Genomic DNA, 7,316 nt, shown 5'->3' on the forward strand with positions numbered 1-7,316 from the left:
CCAGTGATTAATGGGTTAATCCCTTGAATCATTAATCCCCAGGTGTTATATGCAGGTACTCATTGAATAAACTCAAGGGGCAGGCGCAGGGCCTGTCACAAACGCACTGTGTGCGTGTGACTTCTAGTTCTGGTGGTAAAAGGGTTAAAAAAATATGTCTGCCCTAGACCGGAAATAGTGATAAAAATATCCACCCTTAATACCACCTGCAATTAACTATAATAATATAACTAATATCATAACGCTGCCACCACCAAGACAATTAAGACTAAAAACCCACACAATATACTTTAACACAATAATTACGTGATTTCAAATTACCAATAAAATGGTCTCATCAGGTAACGCGAGTCTTTACCAGACAAAAGCAGAACTTAAAGGAATATTTATTATGAACAAAAAATAGTCACAGTGCATAAAAAAAGCAGATGATAAACAGATTATTTACACCAAACAGATAAAATAAAAAAGTAATTACAGAAAACCTAACTACTTACTTGAATGGTAAACTAACAGTTTTTTTTGTCCGTAGGGCTCCGGCGAGGAAAGATGGTGACTTACTCAAGCCCCCCGACCGATTTCCTCTCATTAACTTTATACCTTTTCCAGTTTATCTCGAGTTTCCAAGCCGTTCCAGAGGTGGTATAAGCGGAGGGAAGGGGTACCTATAGGAACCAAAAGTGACTCCCCCTTGAGTTGTGGAAACACATCAGTCAAAATAACTCATTTTCATCTTATTCTCCCTCCTGTGTCGCCACAGCAATAATTCTTGCATTTAGGAATTTCTTGTAAATTATGAAGTCATAGATATGTCACACTTGCTTCTTATCACTGAATTGTGACAGGGCCAGGCTTGCTGGCTCATGTGTCATATGAAGTTTAGCTGGGTCATGGAGCACTTTTGTGTCCAGTTCCATATACCGTGACCCGGTAATATTTTATAAGACGTTTTATTGTGTAACCGGCGCGGAGACTGATGTGGCTGCAGCTCCAATCAGCCAGCACAGCCCTGTCTGCACAGACGGCACCCGCACCACAGGTGGGGGAACCCATTGTATTCTGTAATCCCCTTACCTGATACATCCCCTGTATACTGATGGGATTTGTGATGGGATGTGGCTGATGGGATTGGGGGTTGGGTTCGGTACACATTGCATTGAGATTGTATATAAATTCTGTGTGTTTGTAATAAAGAGAGTTCTTCTTGGTTTACTACGAATGGTGGTCTGGATGATCCGTGGATAGCTGAGTGCTATCCGTATGAGGGACTGACTGGTGATTCCTCAGCCCTGAAACAGGGGTACCCAGCATTGGGTACGGTGACCCTGTAACATGAATACCACGGACTTCACAATTTCTCCCAAATGGCTAACGTTGTACTGGCCACGTTTGTATTCTTTTTGTAGGGTGCGCAGAAGGAGGTATGATTAGGAATCTATGAGTTATTGATATGTGTTGGATATGACCTGGATATGAAATGGTTTTCCTGACTGCTAGCGGTCACTTAGCATATCAAAGAATCCAGTATCTATGAGGGGATCCAGGCATATGGTGGATCAAGTAGACATAGCGGCATCTCCACTGTAAGATTTCACACCTTGTAGTCGGCCCTGGTTGGAGTCCGAGCTTCAAAAGACAGATTTATCTTAAAAGACCTTTTGGCACCACATGCCTATACAATCGAATTAACCCCTCTCATACTGAAATTGGCCATACCATCTCTACCGGGTAGCAAGTCCATGTACGTACTACACAAGTTGGTGTGACAGAGCCACGTCTCCTAAACAGAGGCAGGTTTTTAGTTTGCGAGTCCTGTGGCCCGATCGCTGTTTAAACGGATTGAGGCTCCACGCGTGTAAAACCTTATTGGGTCTCCTTGCCGACTACCGGTCCGACACACGGGATACCGCAGTATGCATTTTTTTTATTTATTAAGCACTAATGTTGTACACCCACCCAAAGGATCGTGGTGTTTCCCGAGACGGTCAGTCCTTAGACTTTGCCCGGGTAACTACCCCACTTTAGGTGCGGGTGATCATGGGGCACTTGGGAACCCTGTGTAAATGGAGGCTGTAATGCAGTGTAGCTGAATGCTACCAGGTAGCTCTCCAGGTGAAGTGGGTGGTTGGCCATCCTGCTGACTCCACCCTTCCCTGCCCGTAGCCACACCCCAACACCGGTATCCCGATTGCCGACACTGTTGCTTAGAGGTGTACCTGGCACTTTGCGGCTGTGTGCGGGGGCCGAGGGTATTTGGATTGGGGTATGTTAGGTGTGAATACACTAGGAAAGGTGGTCCGGACCCCACACAATTTGTGGAGGAGGATGTCGGTATACGTTGCAGGGGTCCTGATGGCACCCGGGAAGAGTTATACATTACCGCCGTTTATGGAGCGCTGAAGGTCAGGAGCTCGGAAGGAGGAGTAGTTGTTACAAGGGCAGAGAGATGGAGGGGGGCGCGTGGGGGGAAAGAACGAAGTGGAGAGATACAGGAAGCGAGGAGTTAACTTCGGAGAAATGATCAGCGCATGCATGAAGCCCACCTGTCAGGAATAAAAGCGGTTTGTGCTCATCGTCCATTTCTTCCCCTCCTTCATGGGGTAAATACAGGGACTGTGCATTAGCGCCTCGGGAATGCTGCCCCCTCCTCATCTTCCAGGCAGGGAGATTCCGTCGGGCGACATACGGAATATAAATCCTGCGGCTGCCGGGGAGCCTTGTCATTCTCTTTGTACGTTGGCTGTGAGCGGTGGCTCGGAGTGATGGGCTTGGAGTGCTGGCGTCACCGGCTGCTCTATATTTAGTGATGAAGGCAGCGAGCAGCTATTCTTGTCCGTGCGCCGCCACATTAAAAAAGCTGTGACCTAAATCCTTCCTGGCGTGTAGCCACTCCCCCTCCCCACACATGTATGTCACGCCACACATGCACATAGCTATCCGCGACACACTAGATCAGCTCCTGTTTGTATGTAAGAAACACGCGTGCTTTTGGGGGGGCTAGGCAGATTTTCCTCCATTACAAGTGCAGCGTGAGATGCTGGGGACCCCAACACGCTCCAGGCACATAGCGTGAACTTGTCCACTGCCTGTGAAAATCCTATGAAGGAGCCAAGCAGGGGGCCAAACACCATGCTGGAAGGTAGATGGTTGTATGTGTCACCTGCAGCACAACCAACCCAAACCCTACAGTCATAGAACAGCTGATCCTCGGCGTTTGGGTCCGGCGCAAACCGGGCTCCTCCCTTTAATAATAATAATAATAATAATAAATATAATAAACCAGAAACTCTGCAACCGTGTGCGAGACCGCTGGCCCCCTCCTTGTAATAATAATAATAACTAATAATATTAAAAATAATAAACCAGAAACTCTGCAACCACATGCGAGACTGCCGGCCCCCTTCCTGTAATAATAATAATCATTACTAATAATATTAAAAATAATAATAAACCAGAAACTCTGCAACCATGTGCGAGACTGCTGGCCCCCTCCCTGTAATAATAATAAATTAGAAATTGGTTACGGTAACAATCTCCCCTGAGGGCTGATACATCGTGCTGACCCGGTACTTCGCGCATTCAGGGAAAATGATCTGCGGAACGGACCCCCGAGCTGCAAGCGAGGAGACCGCAAGACGATGAGTTCCCTGAACAAACCCCGATTCACCTGCTTACAGAATAAATTACCTTCCTTCCAACAGAAAGCTGACGAATGGCATTGAGAGGCTGCCACCCTGCAACCGCACCACGCAACTCTCCCAGGTATCTGGCAGTCTCTCTGCACTCTGTGGCTCTCACTCCCCGGTATCTGGCAGTCCCTCTGCGCTCTGTGGCTCTCACTCCCCGGTATCTGGCAGTCTCTCTGTGCTCTGTGGCTCTCACTCCCCGGTATCTGGCAGTCTCCCTCCGCTCTGTGGCTCTCACTCCCCGGTATCTGGCAGTCTCCCTGCGCTCTGTGGCTCTCACTCCCCGGTATCTGGCAGTCTCCCTCCGCTCTGTGGCTCTCGCTCCCCGGTATCTGACAGTCTCCCTGCGCTCTGTGGCTCCCGCTCCCCGGTATCTGGCAGTCTCCCTGCGCTCTGTGGCTCCCGCTCTCCGGTATCTGGCAGTCTCCCTGCGCTCTGTGGCTCTCGCTCCCCGGTATCTGGCAGTCTCCCTGCGCTCTGTGGCTCTCGCTCCCCGGTATCTGGTAGCCTCTTTGCGCTCTGTGCCTGTGCCTGTGCCTGTGCCTGTGCCTGTGCCTCGCTCGCTCTGTGTCTTAGTTCCTCTCTGTACACTGTTATTCCCGGTTGTTATGCCAACACCTCACCCACTGGGCGGGAACCGGTTCACGTGTTAGGAGCTGTTTGTGACGCGAGACCCCGCCCGTTTACTGGACAAACGTGGTGACGTAAACGTGCTGTCCGTGTCTATGAATGCGCGTGCCAAATATTTCACTTGGTCACTATGGTAACAGTAGGCAGTTTCTGCCGGTCTTGGTAACAGAGGAATTATTGGCGGGGACAAGAAGGGGTGGGGCTAATTCGTTCCATAGCAACAGTGTTAAGTGCCTGGAGTGTTTGTTGTGGTGAAAGTGTATGTAACTTGTGCGTGTCTCCATAGTTACTGTATGTAACATGTAATGTGTTCTGTGTCTCCATAGTTACTGTATGTAACATTTAATGTGTTCTGTTACAGTAGATAGCGTGATGCATTGAGTTTTGCGTGTTTTGAGGTCATTGCATGTAATGTGGTATGACTGTGATGTTTGCATGTGTGTGCCTGATTTTGGCATGTTTGGGTGTTTATGGGAACCTTTGGTTTATTTAACAGGACCCATCCATAATATGTGTCTTAGATATTTTCAGTTCTGTGTGTATTCCCCACGCGTGTGCCCCATGCTGGTGATATGGGTAGGAGGTGCCTGTACCCCGTGCTTAGGGTGAGGGCCCCGCGCCAGTCGCCCCGTTCTGACGTGTTATCTGCCCCGTCCCAGGTGACACGCACAGTGAATCAGATCCTGCCTTTAGGACAGGGTTACGCAATGAAAACATGTCTTATCTGCTGTATGTTATTTTCGTGTTCTCAGCAGCCCTGCAGACACCAGAATAATCTCCATATAATGATTTACAGACAAGATCACGGTATCTGAACACGTAAAGTGACAAATGTTGGTTATACAGACACGGCTGCAGCTGGTTCCGAGGGCCGGTTTGTATGATGATCGGATCAGGTCAGAAGAAGCAATGGAGGCAAAACGTCTGAAAGACCCAAATCCCGTTACAGGACATTTAACCTCGTGAAGGAAAGGTGTCAGTTTTCATGTTCTCGGCAGCAGGTCTCTGATTGGTCACCAGGAAGGTGCTTCTGGATGAAGCTGTCATTCCCCTGGCCGGTTCCGATGACGGGTCCAATAGGCGGCTTGGAGATCACCTTTAAAAGCTGTAAATCGCGTTAGGGGGGTCTGTGATTCAGGAACAAACGCTAGAGGGGACATCTTCCTACAGGCTATACCCCCACCCCACACTGTCACACCTACTGAAGCATATACCCCCACACTGTGCCCGTCAGTGTCATACCTACTGAAGCATATACCCCCCACACTGTGCCCGTCAGTGTCATACCTACTGAAGCATATACCCCCCACACTGTGCCTGTCAGTGTCATACCTACTGAAGCATATATACCCCCATACACTGTGCCTGTTAGTGTCACACGTACCGAGGCGTATACCCCCCCCACACGGTGCCCGGTGTAAGATGTCAGGCACTTTAGGGTCAGGGCCCACCGGCAGCCTATAGTTCCTCGCAGTGATTGTATCTCGTTCTGAAAGGACTGTAGAGAAATCCATGAAGGGATACATGATATCATTTCCAGTACTGGGCTCCCCCCTCCTGGGGCTGCTGGAAAATTGTGCTGAACTTGTACAGATCTCAAGTGATGTCATCGAAAGCAGAGGGAATCCCTGCGCGGGCGGGGAGCCGTGGAATCCCGGATCCAGCTTCTGGAATATGGGAGGGATTCCGGATCGAGACGAGAAGACAAACAAACCAAGTTATTGCAGGAGATATTCCGTGATTAGGGGAACCCTGTTGCCCCTCTTTTCTAGGAGGTCTGGGTATGAGGGTATCACCGGGTTCTACAGCCCTAAAAGCCCCGATAATGTGTATAGAAACAGCTTTATAAAGGAAACTGTGAATATAAATGCCCCAGCCGGTGACACCGAGCGCAGGGCGACCTCACCGGCCGTGTTTTATGTGCACGTGATGCTGACCGGCTATGGGCCATCTGGTAACGTTAAGCTGGGACAGTTGCCGCGTTACGGAAGCAGCACCAAGTACATCGGTCGCTTTGCAGAGTTGTGACATGATTTCTGTTTGCTTCTCCCCAAAATGCTATCTAACGTGGCACTGTGCGTGCGCAGACGCTGTAGCGCATGGTGGAGACTTTGTGCATGGTTAGCGAGTGTGCGATCGCACACCAGGACAACACGGCATAACACGGACTCAGCAGACGTGCCACCGAGGGGATGAATAATAAGTGTAACCGACTGAGTGCACACAGACAGGTGTGTTACACACGGTGTGTATTGTGCAGACAGGCGCGGTATACGCTGTGTGTTATACAACTCATTCTTTACAGCGCACACACGCGTCTCTCCCTCCTCTCTCCCCTCCATCGTCTCTCCCTCCCCTCACTGACTCTGTCACTTGGGGCTCTTCCCGGCAGCACCGCCCATTGCAGTCTGACTCCTCCCCTGAACAGGATGTTTTCCATTTAAGGTTATCTGCGTCACTGGATTCCCGATTCAGGGCTTGAACCATTCGCGAGAATCCACGGGGGTGTGAAGCGCCTTTCCGTGGATTCGCTCTGTCTGCTGGTCGCTGGAGGGATTCTCAGTTTCTCGCGGAATGTGAATTCGGAAAGGGAACTGTCATTGGGCAAGTCACAGCCGGCTGCGGAGGACAAAACACAGAGAAGCGTTCACACCCCACTCCCTGATGGAATAGTCCGTGACGTAGCTCCATTGAAAAAACCCCTTTGAGTATAAAGGGAGGCGAGTCAGCGTGTTCCAGCAGTGAGCTCTGACAGCTTAGCTGGTGTGGCACGGTGTCTATTGAATTGGTGCACCGGCAATCACTGACAGCTCGCACCGGCAATCACTGACAGCTCGCACCGGCAATCACTGACAGCTCGCACCGGCAATCACTGACAGCTCGCACCGGCAATCACTGACAGCTCGCACCGGCAATCACTGACAGCTCGCACCGGGAATCACTGACAGCTTGCGGCGGACACCGGGAGCACTGCGGTCTCGCTGCCCAGTACCGAGCACC

The sequence above is a fragment of the Sceloporus occidentalis genome, unplaced genomic scaffold (genome assembly GCF_023333645.1).
Source record: "Sceloporus occidentalis isolate IW3139 unplaced genomic scaffold, rSceOcc1.0.p SCAF_256, whole genome shotgun sequence".
In the NCBI taxonomy this organism is placed as follows: domain Eukaryota; kingdom Metazoa; phylum Chordata; class Lepidosauria; order Squamata; family Phrynosomatidae; genus Sceloporus; species Sceloporus occidentalis.